Source organism: Hyaena hyaena, unplaced genomic scaffold (genome assembly GCF_003009895.1).
Source record: "Hyaena hyaena isolate Hyena2069 unplaced genomic scaffold, ASM300989v1 scaffold_0, whole genome shotgun sequence".
NCBI classification, from domain to species: Eukaryota; Metazoa; Chordata; class Mammalia; order Carnivora; family Hyaenidae; genus Hyaena; species Hyaena hyaena.
Window position 1 is genome coordinate 7,905,152 of NW_024080632.1, and position 24,577 is coordinate 7,929,728.

Consider the following 24,577-nt stretch of genomic DNA (forward strand, 5'->3'; position numbering starts at 1 on the left):
TTAGACTCCAATACGGCAACACTTCCAGGAACTACCTAATGTCTCATTTCATTGACATTAACGAAGAGGGGTCGCAAGCGTTTAGGTTGATGTGAAAACAATCCAAGACCTCTTGGCCAAGGGCTTGTTGAGGGATGCAGGGGCGGGAAAAGGCTTCTTTGGGCCAAAGCATGTTTGCAAGAGAGCTCAGTGGTCAGATCGCCTGTGAAAGGGTATTAGGGTGTCATGGCTCAGAGCATGGACAATAGGTGACCAGGGGTAAGTTACTAAGCTTCTCTGTGCCTCAGTTTCCCCTTCGGCAGAATAGACATACGAATACCTCCCCTCCAGGATTGCCAAGTGGATTAAATAAGATATTCATGTATTACACTTAGCACACCACTGACAGAGGGCTACCAGATGTCTCAAAATTACCGTTCTTCCTCCCTGTGATCCATGTGTAGAACTGAGAAAACATGCTTCCTTTAACCCACAACAACGGGGTCAGGCCTTGAATAGGAAACCAAAACCAAAACGGAATAGGTCACTCCTCAGCCTCCACGACTTTATCTGAGATGAAACAGTGAGCATCCCGCTCGCAGGGCTGATGCAGGGGTTGCAGGTAAGGCTGTGAGTGCCTGGCAGAGCGGGCAAGCACAATGGCTAGAAACGGGCATAATCGAAATCACGAGCGGCGAATCAGACCAAGGAATCTACGCGACTGATTTTACTAAGACTTATCTCATTGTTATTCTTTAATACACACCCCTTTTTAAATTAATTCATTAATTAGTTAATTAAAAAAAATTTTTTTAATGTTTCTTTTTGAGACAGAGAGAGACAGAGCATGAGCAGGGGAGAGGCAGAGAGAGAGGGAGATACAGAACCCAAAGCAGGCTCCAGGCTCTGAGCGAGCTGTCAGCACAGAGCCCGATGTGGGGCTCAAACCCACAAACTGTGACATCATGACCTGAGCCGAAGTTGGATGCTCAACCGACTGAGCCACACAGGCGCCCCATAATTAACCAATTAATTTTTTATAACACCCCCCCTTTAGTGCAAAGGTTGGCACCCAGTTATTGCTACACAGGTCTAAGGCTGAGAGTTATCTTTTCCATCCATTTCTCCGGACCAACCAAAAGACATTTAATAGATGTACATCGGGACTATACTCAGAATTCATTCAAAGCTCTAACCCCACATTATTCTCAAATCAACCTCCAAGGCCACCAAACAGGGGCTTGTAAATTTTTTTAATGTTTATTTATTTATTTTGGGTGGGGCAGGAGCAGAGAGAGGGAGAGAGAATCCCATGCAGGCTCTGCACTGGCAGCTCGGAGCCCGACGTGGGACTCAGTCCCACGAACCGTGAGATCATGACCTGAGTCGAAATCTAGAGTCCAACGCTTAACCCACTGAGCCACCCAAGGTCCCCCAGGGGCTGGTGATTTAAATAAGTATTAGATGAGTGTCTACTGTGTGCCCAGCACTCTTCTTGGAGCTGAAGTTACAGCAGTGACTCAAATCCATAAGCACCTCTGTCCTCAAGAAGCTTACATTCTAGGGGCATCTGGGTGGCTCAGTTGGTTAAGCGTCCAACTTCAGCTCAGGTCATGATCTCGCGGTTCGTGGGTTCGAGCCCCGTGTCGGGCTCTGTGCTGACAGCTCAGAGCCTGAAGCCTGCTTCAGATTCTGTGTCTCCCTCTCTCTCTGACCCTCCCCTGCTCATGCTGTCTCTATCTCTCTCTCAAAAATAAATAAAAAACATTTTTTTTTAATTAAAAACAAAAAAAAAAGCAGCTCACATTCTAGCGTCCCACTGATCAGCCACAAACGGATTCACAGGCTTGCACAGCTCAGTGTCAACCACATCATCCCTGGCTTTCTCTCAAATGCTATCCTGGAAGGGACCATGCAGGTCTTTCTTTATAAAGGAAATGGCAGAATCTACTCGCATGGAGAGGTAAATATAGATCCAAATGCAGATACGAATACATTGTTCGAGACACCAAAACCCACTTGAACACTGACACATTACCGAGGTCCTTGATCCAATTATGCCTGAAGCCAACATGCCCTTGAACTTCCCAATTTAATGGGTCAAAAAGATACTTCCCTTTTGATTGTGTTTGCTTATACCATCCATTAAGTGAAGTGGAGAATCACATGGGTTCTGACAATTATTGCTACGTTGCACTGCCCAACCGCTCTGTTGCACACTCTATGCTAGGCCATAGGTATGCTGCAAGGGGTGAGACCCAGCCCCTACTCTTCATGGTCTCTACACGGTCTGACAAGGAGACGGACGCATAGCCGTAGAACACAATGCCATTTGATTTTTCTCAACCCCTCGTCCTTGCTTGAAATGGCTTCTTTCCCACCCATCCAAATTCTCATCTCATTCTGGCCCAGAGGAGCCAAGTTCGCCTTCCTTCATTGGCGACTATTTCCATGGGGATCACGCCCTGAAACACCCACCTGGGTGCGGAATGGCATACACCACCGCACGCCCTAGCTTGCCAACTGCATGCAGTTTGTGCCGAGTGATACGTGTTAACGCTGGTATGTGGTCATAATTAGTAAATGTTTTTGGACTTCATTAAATCATATAAGTAGTCTCGTTGGTGATGGGAAGGGCATATGGTAGTGAGGTGGGGGGCCGGTGACGCATGTCTAGAGAGGGACACGTGCCTGGAAAGACATTCTTAGATGACCGTTGCTTCCTCGGCCCTGTGAGACCATTAGAAACATCTGACGACACAAACTGCATCTTGAACCATAAATCTGGGCCAGCAGCTCTTTAGAACATAGCAGCCTGATGGAAAAAACACTGTGCTTCACCGAGGCCTGGGGTCTATACCCTAAAAATCCCAACGGGTGCGAATCCCTGGGGCTCAGTCACCCTCCTAATGCGACTAGCATTCCGACGAACCTGCCGAGGAGGCACTGCCTCGCCCCAGTTTCCACTGTTTCCTGTGGTTTCTGTCAACATCTTGAATCGAAATAGAGCCTGGGTCCCTGTCTGTAGATGACGAATCACCCGGACCCCCCACCGAAGCCTCCTGTGCAGTTATATTCTATCTGCTTGGGACTCACCGGCCTGAGCTGCCCTAACGAGGTACTGCAGGCTGTAGGGCTTAATCGGCAGACAAGTATCTTCCCGCGGCTCTGGAGGTGGAAGTCCAAGGTCAAGGTGCTGGCGAGCTTGGTTCTTTCTGAGCCCTCTCTCCTTGGCTTGTGGCTGGTCTCCCTGTCCCTGGTCTTCGTGGGGTCACCCCTCTGCGTGGGTTTCCACCTATGTCCTAACCGCTTCTTGCATGAGGACACTAGGCATCACACACCGGGGCCCACCCGAATAACCTCATTTTACCTGAATTACCTCTTAAAGACTTATCTCCAGGGCGCCTGGGTGCCTCCGTTGGTTAAGCCTCTGACTTCGGCTCAGGTCATGATCTCAAGGCTCATGAGTTCCAGGCCCGCATCGCGTTGGGCTCTGTGCTGACAGCTCAGAGCCTGGAGCCTGCTTCCTGTGCTGTGTCTCCCTCTCTCTCTGCCCCTCCCTCAATCATGCTCTGTCTCTCCTTCAAAAAGAAATAAAAACTAAAAGAAAAAGACATCTCCAAATACAGCCATCCTCCCAATAACTCCATAAAGGCGGCACTAGCAGCCCCATTCTACTGATGAGGAAACTGAGGCTCAAAGTGGTTCAGTAACGCAAACCAAGTTACACAGCTGCTCAGTGTGAGCACTGATGTTTAAATCCGGTCTGGGGGACACCAAGCCGTGTATTTTTCACCTTGCCCCAAAAATGTCTGGTGGCCATTTTCGAGATGATTTTAGATGCAACAGAAATGAACTTTGGAGAAGAGGTTAATACTTATATATTCACTTTAATGATTATTATTAAAGGGGCACCTGGGGGGCTCAGTCGGTTGAGCATCTGACTTCATCCCGGGTCATGATCTCGTGGTTCGTGGTTCGTGGGTTCAAGCCCCGCATCAGGCTCGCTGCTGTCAGCGCAGAGCCTGCTTCGGATCCTCTGTCCCCCTTGCTCTCTGCCTCTCCCCCACTCGCACGCTCTCACTCAGAAATAAATAAAACATTAAAAAAAAGATTATTATTAAAAAATTTATACTAACCCACCAAACTGATGATTGCTTAGGATGAGCCCAAAGTGGATATTCAGGTTTAGAAAAGGGAAAGAAAGAAAAAAAAAGGAAGGAAGGAAGGAAGGAAGGAAGGAAGGAAGGAAGGAAGAAAATTGAACGGACAGTGCTTGAATACAGCAAAAATCCCGAGTGAGTTTGACAATGACCAAACTTTGGGAAGGAATGACTCCCATGGTACACAAATTCACACAAGCACTTCACAGAGCCACCGTAGCCCCTCCCTGTCAGCCTGACACCCATACACACATCTCCTTAAAACATATTTTGAGACCACTCTGAGCCTCAGTTTCCTCATCAATATAATGGGGCTAATAACGCCACCTTTATGGGGTTATTGAGAGGATGAAATGAAATGGGAACTTTAAAGTGTTTGCACAGCGCCTGGCCTGGGAGGTCCTTAACAAGTAAGTAAAAACCTGTTATGGGCTAAATGGTATCCTCCAGGGGCGCCTGGGTGGCTTAGTCAGTTAAGCGTCCGACTTTCGCTTAGGTCATGATGTCGCGGTTCGTGGGTTCAAGCCCCGCGTCGGGCTCTGTGCTGACTGCCAGCTCAGAGCCTGGAGCTTGTTTCAGTCTGTCACTCCCTCTCTCTCTGACCCTCCCCTGCTCACGCTGTCTCTCTCTCTCTCTCTCCTAGAAATAAATAAAACATTTAAAAATAAATAAAAAATAAACGGTATCCTCCAAAAATCCCCACCTCACAACAATAACAATAACAATAACAATAATCTATTCAATGCCCCACCCCCACCCCGCCCGGAGAGCACCCACCGCTCATTTGTATTTGAATGACACCCACTCTCCATTCTTCTCCCAGCTGATTTACATAAACAAAAACCCCTCTATTCCCTCATCCTCCTTGCTCTCTCTCTCTCTCTCTCTCTCTCACCCACCCCCCGCTCTCTTTGCAGTCCTCTTTTTCCCACACCATCCGCCTGGAGGAGGAAGGTAGCCAGCACACCGCTAGCACTTGGCTGGGGCAGAGCGGCTCTGGGCCTCTGGTTAAGTTTCCTTCTGACCTTCTCCCTTCCCCGGGGGGTGTGTTGTATCGTCTCCTGGCAACAGCAGCAGCCAGCATCTTTCATCAGTTCTTCACCGTGGGTTTCGGGGGCTTTATTAGCCAACGAAAATGGCCCCACTCCAAGCGACATCAGCTACGAACAGGACCGGAGCATTTCCTGTGGCTCCAAGACTCAGACAAACCAGTTTGAAGAGATGCCAATTGGCTTGACTCAAGCTACCAGCGAGCTATTTTTGACATAAAAAAGACACTGAATTCAGCTGATAACCGATTGAAGAAATCTTAAACACGACTGGGTGTAGGAGGGTGTGGGTAACGTCCCGGCAAAGGTGGTGGATGGACCAAGGGACTGACTTCCATCAGCCACCCGGTTTTGAAAACAACGAATTGAATTTTTCAACTGTTTTCACAACAACTGACTGACTTGCATCTGGGTACCTTTCCCTCCCCGCCCACCTTTCTGCTACCTCAGGGTAATATAACGTGTTCTATCTCCTAAGGAAAACCAACTTCAAAAGCTAAGATAAAATTTTCTGAAATGTTTTAGATATGTACACAACAGAAAAATGGCCTCTGGTTGTCCAGCCAAATCTAAGGTACAGAAAATAGTATCTTTAAATATACTTCAGGGATGCCTGGGTGGCTTAGTCGGTTAAGCGTTGACTCTTGATTGCGGCTCAGCTCATGATCCCAGGGTCATGATCAAGCCCTGCACTGGGTCTGTGCTGGACGTGGGGCCTGCTTAGGATTCTCTCTCTGTCTCTGGGGAGCCTGGGGGGCTCAGTCAGTTAAGCATCAGACTTCAGCTCAGGTCACGATCTCGCAGTTCGAGCCCCGTATCGGGCTCTGTGCTGACAGCTCAGAGCTTGGAGCCTGTTTTGTATCTGTGTCTCCCTCTCTCTCTGCTCTTCCCCCGCTCATGCTCTGCCTCTCTCTCTCTCTCAAAAATAAATAAACGTTATAAATAAATACATAAATAAAATATTTAACAGAAGTTCCTGTTCCTTATTTTCAATCCTATAAAATGAGACCGCAACTAAAAAGAGGTTTCCAGTTTGGTCCTAAAGATCACTTTTCAGCTTTTGGATGTGGATCACTTTACAGCTCGCGGTAAAATGCATACAGCAGCTTCTTATAGTGACTGTGACAGTTACCCCTCCGCTACGGGCCGAACTATGTATGTCCCTTTTCATCTCTGCCTCAGCCCTTATACACCAGCCCTGAGGTCCCCATTTTACAAAGGAAGAAACCCCGGATCAGCAAGGTGAAGGCTGCCCAGATCACACCTGCAAATGTGATGTTGAAATTGTTTAGTAAAATCTACCATGTATTCACTGTAAGCGTCAGCAACTACTTGGGGCATCTCCTCGCTAAAAGACTCTTGCAAAGAGAACACTAACCGGCACATATGAAGAAGCACGAAGATGCCCACTGTGGTGTTGTTTATCGTGGTGAAAAAAACCAGGGAGCAATCTCCATGTCCGTCAACAGAGAAAGTGACCTTGGGCTGGTTACTTGATTCTGTATGCTGCAGTGGCTGCTTCTTTTTAAGATTTTTTTTTTTTTTTAAGTCATCTCAGGGTGCCTGGGTGGCTCAGTCAGTTAAGAGTCTAACTTCGGCTCAGGTCACGATCTCATGGTTTGTGGGTTCGAGCCCCGTGTCGGGCTCTGTGCTGATAGCTCAGAGCCTGGAGCCTGCTTTGGATTCTGTGTCTCCCTCTCTCTCTGCCCCTCCCCTGCTTGCCCTCTGTGTCTCTCTCTGTCTCAAAACTAAATAAACATTTAAAAAAAATTTTAAGTAATCTCTATACCCAACATGGGGCTTGAACTCATGACCCTGACATCAATGGTCATGTGTTAGCAGCTGGGCCAGCCAAGGCACTCCTGTATGCCTCAGTTTTCTTATCTAAATAATGAGATAACAATAGCAGCTATGTCATAGGTGTGAGCATTCATTAAATACATTCATTTAATGAAAAGAGGGAGGGAAACAAATCATAGGAAACTCTTTTTTTTGTTTTAATGTTTTATTTATTTCTAGGAGAGAGAGACAGCGTGAGCAGGGTGAGGTCAGAGAGAGAGGGAGTCACAGACTGAAACAGGCTCCAGGCTCTGAGCTGGCAGTCAGCACAGAGCCCGACGCGGGGCTCGAACCCACGAACCGCGAGATCATGACCTAAGCGAAAGTCGGACGCTTAACCAACTAAGCCACCCAGGCGCCCCAAATCATAGGAGACTCTTAACAAAAGAGAACAAACTGAGGGTTAATGGAGGGAGATGGGTGGGGGATGGGCTAGATGGGCGATGGGCATTAAGGAGGGCACCTGTTGGGATGAGCACTGGGTGTTATATGTAAATGATGAATCACTAAATTCTACTCCTGAAACGAATACTGCACCGTATGTTAACCGAAGAATTTAAATGAAAATTTGAAAAGAAAAAAAAAATTCATTGGGACAGCTGGGTGGCTCAGTCAGTTGAGCGTCCAACTTCAGCTCAGGTCAAGATCTCACGGTTTGTGAGTTCGAGCCCCGCGTCGGTCTCGCTGCTGTCAGCACAGAGCCCCCTTCGGGTCTTCTGTTCCTCCCCCCTGCCCCTTCCCTGCTTGCGCGCTCTCTCTCTCAAAAATAAATAAATCTTTAAAAAAATTCATTTAATGAATTCAGTAAATAAACTGCTCAGCACCTGGAAAGTGCTATGCACAAATTAGCTCCAATTATTATTATGTAACAAATTGCTGTGTAGCAATCAGGATGAGTGAAATACATTTATATATTTGCAATTACATATTATATCTAGTTATCAATACAAATTAAATACAATTGTCAGAAGTATGATGTTGAGGGGAGAAAAGCAAATCGCAGAACTATATACACACTATGAGATTCATGCAAATTAAAAACATAACACACAGGGGTGTCTGGGTGGCTCAGTCGGTTCGGTCGGTGCCACACTCTTGATCTCAGCTTAGGTCATGATCTCATGGTTCCTGAGACTAAGCCCTGCGTCACGTGCTGTGCAGAGCCTCCTTGGGATTCTCTCTTTCCTTCTCTCTCTGCCCCTCCTCCACCTGCTTATGAATGCACTCTCTCTTTCAAAATAAATAAATATTAAAAAATTTTTTAGGCGCGCCTGGGTGGCTTAGTCGGTTAAGCGTCCGACTTTCGCTTAGGTCATGATCTCATGGTTCGTGGGTTCGAGCCCCGCGTCAGGCTCTGTGCTCACTGCCAGCTCAGAGCCTGGAGCCTGTTTCAGAGTCTGTGACTCCCTCTCTCTCTGACCCTCCCCTGCTCACGCTGTCTCTCTCTCTCTCTTAGAAATAAATAAAAATATTAAAAAAAAATTTTTAACCCCACAAACTCAATTTTTGTATCATATCTGGAAAAGTGCATTTTCCATAAAAGTATAAAAACATGGACCACAGATATTTGCCAAAAGTATGACAGCGGGTATTTTTGGGAGGGGAAGAGACAGGACGATGGTATCAGAAAAGGGGAGACCACTTTACCTTTATAATATTTCACTTCTGTTATTAAAAAAAAAAAGCTTTGCAGCAGGTATGACCACAGGTTAATCTGTGTTTTCCTTCTGAGTGTTCAGCACACAGGCACTAGAGATAATAATCAGCGTACTTTTGCGTATTTAAAGAATTTTTTTCCAAGGCCCACAAAGTCTGTGTTTCTGCTGCTATGAGAAGCTCACACTCAGCATATCTGTGATTTTGCTTGTTCCCGTCTCCGTGTCTTTGGCTTCTTTCCTGGCGGGGAGGCGGGATAGATTTTACTTGCTAATGAGCAAAAAAAGATGAGGAGGGGGAGGGGAGGCGAGGGGAGAAAGGAAAGGAAAGGAAAGGAAAGGAAAGGAAAGGAAAGGAAAGGAAAGGAAAGGAAAGGAAAGGAAAAGCAAAGCATCATTTACCATCCAACTGTATACTGACCTTTGCACAGAATTATGAGGTTGTTTTCAAAACACCCCTCCAGGGAACAACCCAGCCTTTGCGGTTCTGTCCATAAGGTACAGAGACCTTCCGCCACTCCCTAAACCACAGCTGCCCCTCCTTGGCCAACCTGCAATCTCTCTCCAAGGAATGCAGAGGAAACCCTTTCTTCCAAGGCCACTGCCAATATGTTATGCAAAGATAGGATTAATTTAAGTAAACAGTGCTCCAACACACTTAGAAAAGGGAATGCATTTTTATCCAGAAGAATTCATTTCAAAAGTCAACAGATCTTTTCTGCTTGTGCAGCAGCCTTAAATTTGTAAATGCCACCCTACTTTTTTAATATGACCGCAAACATTTTCAAGTTTAATGCGGACTTCCTTCCTTACTGAGGTCGGCTCACATTCAAAGTGGCCAGATTCTAGGTTCAGGCATTTGCCTCAGCTGCTGATATCACACACACACACACACACACACACACACACACACACACACACACTCGGAGTAGTAACAGAAATCCCAAGCCTTGTACACCACCACCCCCATCTCTCCCATTTAGGAAGCCAGGGTTTGAGAATTTTAGCATCTTCCTCCTTTTTCAAAAGTCTCAGGTTGTAAAATTTGTAACATAGATAGAAACTTCATTCCTCAATTATTTTTCGGGCCATGGGCTAAGACACCGTGACCTACATCAGGAAGGAACCATGGAGGGAGAAAGGGGCAGCAGCATGGAAGAAATAGAGCATAATTGTTTCTTATTTAGAGATCAATAGCTAACATTAAAAGCTAACATTCATTGCATAGGGTTTTTTGTTTGTTTGTTTTGGTGGGATTTTTTTTTGTGGCAGGCAAAATCCTAGATGCTTGACATATATTGTCACATTTAAAAAAATTTTTTTTAACGTTTTATTTATTTTTGAGAGAGATAGAGACAGCATGAGCAGGGGAGAGTCAGAGAGAGAGGGAGACACAGAATCGGAAGACAGGCTCCAGGCTCCGAGCTGTCAGCACAGAGCCCGACACGGGGCTCGAACCCACGAACCGCGAGATCATGACCTGAGCGGAAGTCCGACGCTTAACCGACTGAGCCACTCAGGCATCTCTATTTTGTCACATTTGACTCTCATGGGAAACCTTTAAGACAGGTATTAGTATCAATCCCATTTTAAACGTGGGAAAACTGAGACAGAGAAGTTAAGGAACTTGCCCAAGGGCACGGAGCTAAAAAGCCAGGGCTCCAGATGTGGCTCTCACCTACTAGGCCACGGCTATCTGTTAAATATAAAAAGTAACCACTCAAACCAGAAGAAAGGAACTGTGCCTAGATTGTATCCGGGAAATATACAAGAAAGGGGCCACAGCTCCCAATGCTTGGAAACCAGAAAAACTGGACTGTGGCCGGAGGGGCTGAGAAGGGGACATCGGTTCATTATGTAACTTTTTAGACAGAGTTGAAATGTAATCTCTACGATATACAAGCAGATGCGGAAGGAGCACACACTTCAGCAGCTTGGACGCCCAGCGCCTTTGGACATGTTAGGTTCTCAAGAGCTGTTTGTGACCTGGCCATGCGGTTAGTCCCATCCACCAAAAAAAAAAAAAAAAAAAAAGGGATTCCTCGTATCTTCCTGGGGCGTTGCTCTGGTGGCGAAGGAATGCATTTGAAGTCTGAAGGCATTACTTGCAGAAGCGCCATCCTCAGATAAGAGGAATTTTGGTAACAGCCCCAGCTGCACTGTTTAAGGGATCCCCATAGGAATCTTAGCCCCACATCCGGATCTTAACCGAGCAATTTTCGAAGCCGTATTCTCACACCCCATTACCTTTCAGGGCTTAGCGCCGGCTCCGGGAATGGAGGCCTGCTAGGGTTTATGGGAACTGCAGGGGACAGGGGGCAGCAGACTGGGGACCAAGCCCTTTCGAAGCACGCGGCCCGCGGGTGGGTTTCCTGCGAACAGCTAAGGGGCGTGCCCGACTCACTTCGGTCTCTTTCGGGTCCACCTCAATGCCATCTGCCACCGTGTGTTCCGGAAGACTGTCTCTGGATTTGCAGTAGACCCTGTCGATTCTCGATTCTCGCTTTGGTCTGGACCTAGCTGTTTGTTCTCTTGCAAGCATTTTTTCATTTATTCTTGTGAAGGGTGGTGGCGGGAGGGGGCAGGAGGAGGGGAGGATAAAATAAGGGATGGCGGAGAGCGTCCTTCTAAGTATATGACTCTGGGAAGGAGGTTTGCTCCTAAAGCCTCGGTTTAACCACCTGTAAAATGGGGCGAAGGATGCCTCTCTGGCACAAAGATGTGGGGAGACAATGAGATGTTTTTATTTTATTTATTTTTATTTTTTTTAATATTTTAATTTATTTCTAGGAGAGAGAGAGAGAGACAGCGTGAGCAGGGGAGGGTCAGAGAGAGAGGGAGTCACAGACTGAAACAGGCTCCAGGCTCTGAGCTGGCAGTCAGCACAGAGCCCGACGCGGGGCCTGAACCCACGAACCGCGAGATCAAGACCTAAGCGAAAGTCGGACGCTTAACCGACTAAGCCACCTGGGCGCCCCGACAATGAGATGTTTTTAAAGGGCTGAGCCTGATCTCTGCCCGCAGTGAGTGTTCACCAGATAGTAACTGCTAAGCTGAAGCTGGGGGAGGAGAGAAGGGGGAATGGGGGGACGGGGTCGGTGGGGGAGGGGGGAGTCCTCGGAAAAGAACCAGGAACGCAGCAATCATTTTCTAGTATTTTATCAATTCATCAAAAAATTCCTTCTGGCATGCCTGGGTGGAGCTCTGGGTAGAACGTGCGACTCCTGAATTTGGGGTTGGGAGTTCGAGCCCCACGTTCGGTGGAAAGACGACTTAAAAATAAAATCTTAAAAAAAAAAAAAAAGCTACTTCTAAGAAAATTGCTTCTGGCCACCGCAGAAGTCCAAGGAAAGGAACTTCTGCTCTCTTGTCGGTCCTCCAGTTAAGCCTCTGGAAGTAACTATGGTGGAAACCGCCTGTTTCTTTTCGCACACGGTAAAACACTACACACAGGTTTTAAGGAACCTTTACTCTCGTTAGTACAATTTTTTCCCTTAAATCTCAGGGATATCTTCTCCCCCGTGGGGGCGGAAACCACCCCCAACCCCAGGCTTCTCCGCATAGTATTTCACTGTTCCTTTACCCACAGTTCATTTAACCAGAACCCCATTAAAACTGATCAATTTCTCAGTTTCGTTGCTATTAAAGAAGTGCTGCATTGAATATCTTTAAACATTTGCCAATTTGCCTGTTTAGGATGACATCCGTAGGGTCAGCGTCTGGGGGGAGGGAGTTGCTGAGTGGAAGGGTCGTGCTCACCTAGTTTGCGTTGGGTTTACCAAATCCCCCTCCTGTATTGGCTGCGGCCATCTATCTTCTCTCCACTCCTGGCTTCCGGGGGTGCCTGACTCCACACCCTCGCCAGCACTCTGCGTGAATTAACTATCTTCATCTTTACCAATCTCCTTAGCGGTTTCTAAACTTTGAGAAAGCCAGGCAGCAACGACTTAAAGAAATAAGGCTCATCAACCAGCTGCTTGGGTAATTCCAGAAAGCCAGACATAAAGAGCACGCGCCCGGGATGGAGGAAAATGAACTGTGAAGCCGCTACCAGTATTTCTTTCCCTGACGTCCCCTTGGTGAGCTCCACACAGGAACACCTGTTCCTCCCGGCTTTGGAAGCACCCCCCGCCCCCGGCACGGGTCCCCAGCCAGCCTCTCCCCGAAAGAGGCTGTGATCGCCCCATTATTGCCACAGGGCAGAGAGATGTCAACCTTCTCTCCCTGTCTGGTCTGCACTGCAGGCTGCGTTTAAGGCCCAGGGAGGAAATGACCTCTTATTAATAAGGAAGCTTTGGAAAGGTAGATGGGGTAGAGGCTACTTGCGGGGGCAGCGTGGTCAGATGTTAATATTCTCATCACGTAGGCAAAGGGGCAAGAGTGTGGAATTCCTACCCTCCCTGTCAAACCAAAGAAGTCAACTGGCGGGAAGATGGATGTCCGTGGCTCTGAACGGCAAATTATGGAACATGACGCTTTTCATTCAGGTGTATTTATGGGATTTATATTTACCTAATAAATATAACAATGGATGAACAGCTGTTGAGACGGGGGAGGCGTGGGCGGGGTGGGAGGGGCTGGGAAAATGAAATCTGTCATCCTGGAAGGAGGCTAGGTGGTCTCGGAAGGAATTTAACATTGGATGGTTTGTTCGTCTTCTTGAAATTCTTGCTCACTCTTGGCAAGGCTTTCTCCTGGGCTTTCAGAACAAAGCAGGGAATCAAATGGGCATCAGACATTCACAGAGCCTGGAACGCACATGTGGCCCGTAACACAGGGCGGACAGCTGCTAACTGCTTATGTCACCCATCCCAGTGAACAGTCCCCTTGACTATGGACTATCTGAGCTCTTCGTAATCTGCCGGACCCGCCTCCTCTCCAAGGCGCTCAGTACTGGAAGGGCTGCTGCTAACCCAACGCAGGACTTCTAGAAGGTTCTTAAAATGCCCTCCTCCCCTTTCTGATTTTCTTCAGCGCAGTGTGACCAGCGGCAGTTGGTTTCCCATAATCAAGAACATGTACGTTCAATAGCAGCACATTCTAGGCCAAGAAGTGGGGAGAGTCAAAGTAGAAATGAACAAGGAAGGGGGTAGGAATGCAAAATGGTGTCAGTAAGGGAAAAGACACCTGAAAGAAGGGGGTTTTGAAATCCTGCAACTGTAAGGAGAAAAAGAAGAGCTAGAAGAAAGAAAATTGAGCATGTAATGGGAAAAAGGGGATCCAGGAGAGAAGGAAGGAAGGGAGGGAGGAAGGGAGGAAGGAAGGCAGGCCTGCGGCCAGCCTGGAGGGGGAGAGGGGAAAGGAAGCGAAGGTAAGGAAAAAAAAAATTGAAAGGGGGTGGGGGAGGTGGTTGAAGAAATAAGACAGCGCAGTGGATGAAGAAATAAGACAGCGCAGAGAATGCAGAAGAAACTCAGGAAAAGCCAAATAATGAAAAATTAAGTCAGGGGAGCTTTGAACTGCGGTGTTTCTCAAATTCTTTCCACCGCGCGCCTGCGACCCGCTTTTATAAAGGCGCACAAGTCTAAACCCTTAAAGGACCTTCCGCTCCGCTGGAGGCTGGGCACACAAAGGCATTTTCGACAAAACCTAATCAGCGAGCTGCGCAAAAAGGCCGACGCGGCGGGGACGGCGACAGCGCCCCGGCCCCCAAGGTCCTGGCTGCTGGTCGTCGAGCCTGGCGCGCCGGAGGCCGGGAGTCGGCCTGCGGCCGTTCCCTCCGGCCGGTGAGGCCACGCGGTGTGGCCCGGAGCCCCAGGCCCCCGCGGCGGCCCTCGCTCCGCGCGCCCAGGCGTCCAGGCTGCCGGCGCCTGGGGATGGAGCCGGCAAGCGCTCGGCGCGCAGGGGCGCGCGCGGCGCTGGCTCGCGTCCGCTAGGAACCCTCAACCGCCTTTCTCCGGCGGACGCGCTTAGGCCTCTTTACAACACAAACCTATAATTTACACATTTTGATTCCGCCTGTAATTTCGCCCTCCGAGCTCCGACGCCATAAAACTCGTGGGGCCTGGCAAGGGGACCCCCACCCCACCCCCCAGGTCCCGGCTCTCCCCGAAGGTCCCCGCACTGCTCCAAATAATCGCGTGGACGGCAGCCAAGAATAACTCGAAAATAAACACAACTCCCCGGCCTCGGAGCGCAGGCCCCGGGTCCCTCCCGGCCCCACCTGGCTCGGGGGCTCCGGGGAGCGCGGAGGCCGTGCCCAGGGCTCTGCGCTCTGCCTGGAACCCTAGAACCGTATCTGGACTACTCAAAACCGGTGACCCACGGGCTGGCCTTTGCCCTGCTGTCTCTCCGAGCCGGAAAATTGTCTGGCTTCCGACCTGTGTCCGGAAAAAAAGAACAGCGAAGGAAAGACCTAACATGGACTGGAGAGTTTTCCCCTCTAAACTCCGAAACGTTCCCGATTAAATAGGCGGTCTCAACCTCGAGCTCCTCCTAACACCCCGCGGTCTGAGCGTGTGGGTGCGTGCCCAGGGCTGTGCGAAAGTGCAATGGCGGCGGTGTACCCCAATTTGCGTGTATATAATGAAGTGTATCCTCGCTAACGCGCTTGCAAACAACTGTGTACGCGCAGAGACGATTCTGTCTACGGATAATTATGCGCAAATTATCCGTGGCTCGGAAAGCGCAAACACGACACGCAAACGCTGACCGATGTGCAAATAACTCTGACGTGCCAACGATTTGGGGTGCGCTAGTACCTCTACATGCATATAATTCTTTGGGCAAGTTGTTCCGCCATGTCAGTGAACGGGGTTCGCGCCAGTGATTCTGCCGCTGCAAACAACCGTGCCTTCACTCGGCCGAAGAAAGAGCTCCAAAAAATCGTTTGTCGGTGGTTGGTGACGCTGCACATCTTCGGGGCTGCCTAAGTCCTGAGAAACAGCGCGTAAAGGAAAAACTGCTCTACTTCCCACCGTGCCATGCCCTCGCCGGCTCTGCCTTCTGGTGTGGGAGAGAAGAGAGGGTAGATGCGTTCGGGCCCTCCCTTTGCCTCCCCCACACTTCCTGCTCCGCGGGGTCCGTGCTTTCCAGAAGCGGCGCGCGTTTGCCCCGCAGCGCGAGGCGCTGTCACGAGTTCCCGCGGACGCACGGTCTCCACGGAGCGGCCAGACCGTGCCTAGGCTTCCCAGCGTCCGCGAGCCCCCTGAAAACTTTCCCGGGCCGGGTACAACGGGCCCGGGGCGGCGCCCCCGAGAGAAATCGAAAGTCCTCGCGTTTTGCCAAAGGGTCCCGCGCGCGCGCGCGCGCGCGCTGCGAAACCCCAGGCGGCAACCACCGGGGAAGCAGCGGGTTAGCAAGCCCCTGCGTCCCCCACGGGCACTGCAATGGCGAGGCGCGTCCTGGTTAAGGCAGTCAGTCCCTCCCAGTGCGCACACGTGTGCCCAGAATTATAATACAATATAACACATCGTAATATCGGATATTATGCCGCGTTTACCTTCCATTAGGATGTGTATATTGTGTTAGGCTGCGCTTATGTGTTTGTTACGACGTGCTGTGATATTGTATCTCTCAAGCCCACTACCATGTGCCGCGCACCTACGGGCTTATTGGATCCCCACGAAAACGCTGGAGGCCAGACTCGTTTCTCCGTCCGCGCGCCAGAGGTACAGAGAGGGAAAACGCTTGCCCAGCGTTACCCAGCTAGAAAGGGGCAGGGCTTGGGTTGGAACCCACAGACTGAACACTGGCAGTAGGGGTGAGAAACAGACACCCACCCACAGAGCTCCCTAGGAAGACACATTACCCCGCAGCCCGCCCTTTCTGGACTAGACCAAGGACACATATAGTATATATATTGCATCAGCACCCAGTGCATGCACTTGGCAACCCGCTGTCTGAGAACTCTGTGCAGACATGCCTCTTCTCCTAACAGCCCTCTGCGGGAAAGATTGTTATCTTCGTGGTTCAGAGGAGGAGGAGGAGGTTCAGAGAGGTTAGATAATTTGCCCAGTGCCACTCAGCAAGTGAGGGGAGTTTCCGGGCAGGCGTTAGCACTCCAGAACGATTTTTATTTTGATAACTACGTTCCCACCCCCTCCCCAAGGCATCCCGGTTTAATCCGAGCGCAAAGGTAGGTGGGAGACCGGGGGTAGAGAACAGGTTTTAGTGAGAGGATTATTAGAAGCAATGAAAACCCCGGATGTCCGTGAGCTAAGTAAAGTTTGGGGGACCTCACCGGTGACTCGGATCCCTTTCCACAGTCATCCCTGGGGAACGAACGAGCCGAGGATGGATCTTTCACAACTCCTGACCTTTTTGTGTGCAGTTGCAAGGGCATTCCCGGGGATACAACCACAGGACCCCGAGTCATCCCCTCCCTCCAACTGGAAAAGCCAAGGGCTCACTGTGCCCTCAAAAATGTCCCCTGAGACCAGAGGACAATAGCCAAGCCAGGTCTCCCAGCAGTGCCTGGAGGGGGGGACTTTTCCACCTCACTTTTCAGACTTTTCTGCTTCCAAGCAGAGCTCTATACCCGGGAAATGAAGGCCAGGGAACGAATCCAGACCCAGCCTGCCTGGATTACTTCAACCTCCGGCCCGCAGCCGGGTTTTCTTTCCAAACGCCCGGATTCCCAAACTGTTGGGGAGACTCCGCTGAGAACGTTGCCGTCACCGTTGGAAGCATAGAATGAGCCTCCATCCTCGGGGGACCGCCAGAGGCACGACCTGCCAGAGGGACCCTCTTCCCTGGAGGGGCCCCGCAGGAAACACAAGGGCCCGAAATCGGCGCCTCGGCAGCAAAAAACGATATCCGCTAGAGGGTGAGATCTGATGGACGTTTCCGAGGCTGAAAAAGTCGACAGAATTGTCCCCAACCTAAGCAGAGCAACCGCCCCTGCGGGCCCCTGACCCCGCTGCGTTTGAGGGGTGCGAAGCTGCAAAGTGGGGAGGGGGAGGGCTGTTTGAACCGGACACCCAAATACAGGATTTTTTTTGTTTCGTTGTGTTGTGTTTGCCTTTCAAGATAAAATGTGTTATCTGCGCTTTCCTGGAGAACATGGGGATGCCAGAAATTGGAAAAAGATCCAGAAATTTGGGGCTTAGTTTTCTGTCTCCCGTGTATGCTTAATACTCTGGATCTTTGGGGGAAAGTTTAGAGATCGAGCGTCTGGATGACTGGACGGAGCACTTTAATTTTCTATTTCTGTGTGTATGTGGGTGAGTCGTGTGGGCCGTATGTGCCTCCAGGTGGGAAACCTGGGGCCCCAATTTGAGACTCTTCCCGAGGCCATGAAAGTGACTTGACATCTCCTCAGAGAAGAGGTCAAGGTGACAGTCCCCCTCACCACCCTCATCACCAAACCCCATCCTTCTCCCTCCATCCCAGCCTCCGGGCGAGCAGAAGTTTGGCAAAGGAAAAAACACCAGAAGTATCTGGAAATTTCTGGAGACAGTGTATCCTTCAGGGTCATGGCTGGAGGGGGGGGAACATTTCACTCTTGCTACTACAATCTGGACAGTGGTCCCCATTGGAGCAGATTTGGGCCGGCTGACAAATTCAAGAAATTCTGGACAAGTCAATCTAACATCCAGATGATTTGTCGATTCCGCCCGTGCAAGGCAAGAGACGTCAGAGGGGCGATTTGTAACCAGGTGGCCCTTTCGGTAAAGAGTCTAGTAGAGTTTTTCCATTTCGTTTTATTTCAAGATCCAAATTCGGGCTGGAATTTAGTTCCACCTCAGCCACACTAGCCAGGCACCAAGGACAGCATGGAGGTGGCGGCAGAGCCCCCCATCCCAAACAAATCCCTGGCTCGGGGGAGCAGAGGGAGTGGGGACCACTCAGAGCGGAGGGTCACTGGGTGTGAGCCTACTGCAGATTTACACACTCAGACCCAGAAAAGATGACCTAAGGGGCAACCGGGCTGAAACGCACCTCAATAAAGGGTCCGCCTCACACTCCTGGAATCGGGCCCAGACACGTTTGGAAGTGTTTTGCTGGCCACCCGCCCTGCAAGGGTGACAGCCTCAGCCAGGCCAGGACCAAGCTGTGAGCTGCCTGCGTCGCTGGTCATAGGTTACCTTTTTTCTTTTTTTTTTTACCCGTGCCCCCTGGGAGCAGGGGTCCGTCCCCAGCACCCCCAGCTGTGACCAGAAACGTGCTAAGGCATGGCGCAGGCAAGAGTTCGGCACCAGGAACGAGGTGCTGTTAGTTTCAACCTCGCCTCTCCCAGAGACGGGCAGGCTCCGAGGGGCATAGCACCGCCCTGGTCACGGCTGGGTCCACATGGCCCTGAACGGAGCCGGAAAACAATGGGGTATTTACTGAGTCAACGAATGGATCCAGAAATCAGGATTTCTATCTTGACGGTATCCTAATCCCCTCTGAGACACTGAAAGTCTCTCTGTGGCCTGGAGAGGAACAGGGCCGTCTTGTGGTCCCTGCCAGGCTCTCACAACTTGGTCATAATACGTGATAACCATAAAAACATCTGGAACTCATGGACCACCTATGCTTTTCATCACGCGTCATATTCATCTACTCGCCCAACAATCATTAGGGGTAGGTGCCCTTATAGGCCCATTTTACAGATGAGCAACCAGAGCTCTAACACACTAATTCAGACCACCTGGTGCACGGGGGATTAACAGTCATCCGACTGTGTGTGCCCTGCGCTCTAGATGCCGCTTCTAGGGTACGATGAGTGCTGAGCCCGGGACTCCCCCTTTCTCCAGATTTTAAAGACAACGCTACACGCGTCCTCCCAACCACAGGGAAGATCTGCTTCTCTCTTAGCTGCATATCTGGAGCCCAGCAGTCCAGTCAGACTAAGCCGAGACGTTTGAAGGAGGCTGTAACCAGCTCTAAACTTCCAGATCCGAGCCGGGACCCCTGACGTCTTGGGCTAGTGTATTCGCGCGCCCTAACTCTCGAGGCAGAAGAAACGGGTTTTCTGCTATCCTGCCTAGGGTTTGGAATTCCTAAAGCCCCGAAGAGCCTCGAGTGGCCGCAGGTTGCACCGGAAAGGGTCCTGAGAAAGGTCACCCAGAGGCAGATGTGACCCATCTCAGCCCCTGCGCCTTAGGCTTCTAGCCGTGCGCCCCACCCGCGCCTTTACGCACGGGCGCAGTTGCGCGGGGACGCGTTGGCGCAAACCGAGATCCTGCCCGCCGGTCTCCAGTCGCGCCGGGCTTCGGCCACTGCACGCTAGTCAACGTAATGAATGGAGAGAGAAAAGAAGGAGTGGGGAGGGAGGGGACGTCGTGACGGGGGTGAAATATCTTGGAAATAATACACCGAGAGAAGGAAATATGGACAACAGTTTATCAGCGCCCCCGCCCCCATTGCCCGCATGTTTAAAACCCCTAAGTAATTTTAGATTGTGTCTTCAGTTAATATATCTCTCTCCCTTTCCCGCGGGCTGACAGCGAAGCGCCGTGGCTGCAAGATGTCTGCAGAAAAGGGTCTTTAAGAGTTTCCACATTGTTTAGCTACACAAATGTGTTTGTGGTTCCCGAGGCCCTCCCCCTCCCCCACCCGCCTCCGAATCTCATTTCACTTTATGACTCCAATTGTTTGAGGATGCCCGCGCCACATAAATCCTGCTTCCAGATTAATCTCTCTGCTCGCTCGCGCGGGGCGCAGTGATTTTTTTTTTTTTTGAGTTCTTTAAAAGAGGGCGCCGGTTGGAGATTTATTAACAAGGAAAAATAGTTTATTTTTATAGTCGACCTCGGAAAAGTGGGGGTGGGAGTGGGCTGGGGGAAGGGGAGTCGTTCAGATGGGTAAACAATGAGGCTGAAGGGGCTGGGGCGTTAAGGACTATTTTGGTGAAGCCTGGGCTTGGGCTGGAGACTTGAACTTTTCTCCCAGCTAACCCGCAGCTCGGCTGTGGACGCAAGGCCATGCCAGCGATGGCTCGATGGCGGGGGGTGTGCTTTGAGGGATGAGAATTCCCCACACTCCCTCTTCCGGGATGTGGTACCCAGGGCGCTCCCCAAACCAGCCTCTGCCCAGGGCTTCAAGCTTCCCTTCCGAGTGAAGTGACTTCCACATGGTCTCTGTGGATGGCCATCAAGGGGCTGCAGAGCACTGGGTGCTCTTTGCAAAACGGGACATCGGTGTATTTTTCTGGAGAAAATGCAGTCTTCATCAGCGTCTCTGCAGATACCTAGTCATCTAAAAGGCCCCAAACCCACTACTTACAGAAAGAGCTAAGCAGGGCCTTTTACCTTCCCCTGTTGAGAGCAGTTGCACACTCTAGACAAGCTTTTGTCCCTCAAACAAGCTCACCATGTGTCATTAAAGGGTAGCAATGGCCAGAAGCCACCACCTTAACCTAGGGCATTTTGGAGGTCGATTTGGGCCCCATTTTGGACTTGTTTGGGAATTCTCACCCTCGTTAGAGCGCAGGGGCCTGAGCTTTGCTTTCAGCCTCTAACTAGCTATCTTGACCTTGATGCTGTGGCTGCCCTTCTACAGGCCTCAGTTTCCCCTTAAGCTTTTGGAAGGAACCTTTTCGAGATGAGTACGCTCTGACTTGCTGTCTTTCACGGTCAACTGCCTCGAAGGTACATGTAGAAGAACACGCAATCTGGAACGCTACACCTTGCATCAAGGATAAGGCCCTGGGGTCCTGGTGGTGAAGAGGGGTTCCTAACCTTTGGGGTAACTTAGATCTTCCTGAGAAGCTGATAACACGAAGGCCCTTCTCCACACCCGGGAAGGGAAAACGCTCTTACCCAGTGGATTTTGCATATAATTTTCCGGAGCCCCCAGACAGGTGAAGGCCCCCTGCTTAAAGCGAGGAGATGGAGCATAAACTCTGACCAGTGCCTGAGAAAGGGGCTCAGAGCTGACTAGTTCGAGCCCGGCTCAGCACTCCCAGCGGGAGCAGAGCAGGGGGAGAGGGTGACAGGAGGGCCCCTCCTTTGATTGGCAGACCCGGGTGCAGCCGGAGACCGGCCGGCACCGAGGCGTCTGTCTGTCTGCGCGTCTGCCCGCGCGTCCCGTCTGTCCCTGGTGAACTGGAAAAGCACTGGGTAGTTGGCTGGACCGGCTGGAGGGTGCGCCCTCGAGAGGCCCCGCTGGGGGCCAGAATCTGGCCGTGATCTCCCAGGCCCAGTGAGCATCTCATTTGGGGCCCTGAAGCTAAAGGCCTTGGAAACATTCTTGGCTGGGGTCTGCAACCCTTTCTGCAGTTCACAGACTCGGGCGCTCTCCCTCTCTGGGGCTGGGGACACCTGCTCAGGCCAGAAGCAGGACGTGCTTCAACCTGTTGGATCCCACCTGGGTCCCCTTGCAGGGAAACACACATCCCAGTCAGCTGGGCGGCTGGTTGACTCACTCTAGGCGGTGCCAGAACTTTTTAATAAGAGACCACCCCAAATAAGGCTCTATTTTAAAACGATCTTTCAAATTATCACCTTACTGAACCCCAACAACCCCCTTAGTTGTTATTAGAACTTGTCCCTGCAAGATGAGGAGGCCGGGGTCCAGAGATGTTAAGCTCCTGGTCCAAGAATGCACAGGAAAAGCTGGAGAGCTTGAAGTCAAACTCGGGGCTTCAGATTCCAAGTCCCTATCATGTTCTTATGTACTGCAGTGACCCTCTGACCACAAGCCCTCAACCCCAACGCGCTGGCCCCCTAATATGCATGCTGGTGTCGCAGTGGAACTGAGCGCACTGGCTCATGGCTGGAGCCCAGGAATGTCAAACCCCGCTGTGGGAAGGTGACACCGTGCATCAGGGGTCAGGCACACCTCTCGAAGGCGCACCCCCTTACCACAAATTGGGGTGCACCCCCTGGGTCCTAGCACCTCCTCTCCACTCCCCGCCCCCACGACATCCCTGCTCTGGAGCCCTCAGGCTGCTAGGCTGCACCGACCCTTGCCTTCCCTGCTCTTGCTCCCCACCTCCTCGCCCCTCCCCACCCCTCTGGTTCTCGTAAAATACCAGCCTTTGCCAGGCCCCGTAGGGAGCACGGCTCCCCACCCACCTGACGCCTTACCTGGTGGCAGATGGACGCAGGCCGGCACCGCCGCAGCTTAAGCGCGTTGCGCGCGCCCGGGCGCAAACCTCTCTATCAGGCATCCACTGGCCTTCAGCCGCGTTTCCGGTTGTAGCACCGGGCGCCCCCCGAGTGGGCCCGATAAGCTATCACCCGGGCCCTGGAGGGGCGGTGAGCGGCGAGCCGGGGCACCTCTGGCCGGCTCCGGGCTCCGGGCCCGGCTGCCTGCCAGCGACGCTCGGTACAGCAGCGAGATGCCTGCGGAGGTGTTTCTGGTTACAATCACCTCACACACAGGCCTGCATTCCGCCCCCGCCCCCCCCCCCCTTACCATTATGTCTGAAGTCACACCTTCTCGGGGCCTGGGGCGCTCTGCCGGGTCGGGGCCGTGAGTGCCCAAGCACCCGGCTGGAGTCGTTAATCCGCAGAACTCCAGCAGGTCGGTAAAAAGGACTATTTTGGTGGTCAGAAAATCAACATCGAAGAGACATACCGTAGCCCGCGTCTATGCACCCGGGGTTTTCCACCCATTTATCCAGGGTTGCTGTGCTTTCCTGGAAGGGCCGAGGCATACGGTTTAATGCACTGGTTTGTTTTCTCTCTCGGATAATGGAGGGCTTAAGAGATATGAAAAGATCCTCAGGAGGAGACTGATAGCCTTGGCTCTTACATAGTCAGAAAAACTCATCATTCTCCTCCTGTGATAGTTAGGTTTTATCTTAGTATTATCTTTTTTAGTAGCTAGCATTTATGGAGTGCTTTTGTGCTGCATTCTTCAAGAAAAGGCCTGTGAGGTGGGAATCGTTCTTTCTGGAGGCTTGAAAAGGTGAAATGACATCCCAGAGTCACACAGCCCCAAATGGCTTTCCGTCTGCCTCAGCCCGGCGCACAGTAGGTCTGAAAAGTGTGGCAAGTCTGAGCCTTGGCAATGGAAGGCAAAGACGCCCTCACTGCTCTGTCTTGGGGAGCCCTCTGCCACCTAAAAGACTTGCAGTCAGACCAGCCCCCCCCCCCAAAAGGCCCCCTACCATTTCTTCCCGGCCGTCTGAAATATTCAGGCTGGAAAAGAATTTCCAGAAGGAACGGCCCTTGCTTTGTCCTGGGAGCATGGAGTCCAGCCTGACTCGTAGGATAAAGCCTGGGGCTTTCTCACGCTTTGGGAAGAAAGCTGCAACCAGACCCTTTGGAGGGGTCCTGCTGGCCGGGGCGCCCCAGGGGCGAACGCTCCATCCCGGCCACCCTGCTCCAGGCTGGCTCTGATTTCCGCTCGGTCAGGCCTCAGGGCTGGGGCCTTCGCCAGGCCCCCGGGGTCACTCCAGGCTTTGTGGAACCTCCCCCCATCTGGAGAACAGGGCCGCCCAAGGTCCGCAGAGCAATTAACCTCACCCACCCTCTGCCTACCAGTTTCCTTAAAATAAATGTGACAAACGTGAGCCTAATGATCTGCGGAGGAAGATCTATATGCCTCAGGACTGTAACACATGGCTCCTTCCCTCCCCCGTGGACAAGGCAGCCCCACTTCAAAGAACAGCCCGTCGGTGATGGTGCAGAGGGTCTCTGGGCTTCAGGAAAGAAACACACGATCCGCCAGGTTCTTTGGGGCCCGAATAGCAGCCGCAGTCGCCAACACTAAAGATAATGATGATGCTGATGGTGATGGCGAACGTTTATTGGCCACATGTGCCGGGTGCAGTGTTGAGGCTTTCGCGCACTAACTCATCCATCTGTTCTTCGCGGCAGCTCCCGCCAAACGGTCAGTACAATCGCCCCATTTCACAGCCAAGGACGATGAGCATCGTGTCCCATTCCCTCGCAGCTGGTAGACAGAGCAGGATGTGAACCAGATCCCGGAGGCTTTTAAAAGAATAATTATGATGATAATAGTCATAAATGGATTTTTATTTTACGGTTTTAAGTTTATTTATCTTGAGAGA

The 24,577-nt window shown here is 51.1% G+C and overlaps 1 protein-coding gene across 2 annotated transcripts in view; it reads right to left on the reverse strand.

Moving 5' to 3' along the window:
- Positions 1-23,037, reverse strand: part of TBX5 (T-box transcription factor 5) — an 87,760-nt gene extending 64,723 nt beyond the window's left edge. Inside the window, exon 1 of one of the 2 annotated variants that reach the window (XM_039217704.1) lies at positions 22,975-23,037. The gene's annotated coding sequence lies outside the window, so the exon portion shown is untranslated. Of the gene's footprint in view, positions 1-22,643; positions 22,744-22,974 lie in introns of those variants that run through there. The other variant, XM_039217653.1, reaches the window with a different exon arrangement.
- Between the last annotated feature and the right edge of the window lie 1,540 nt (positions 23,038-24,577).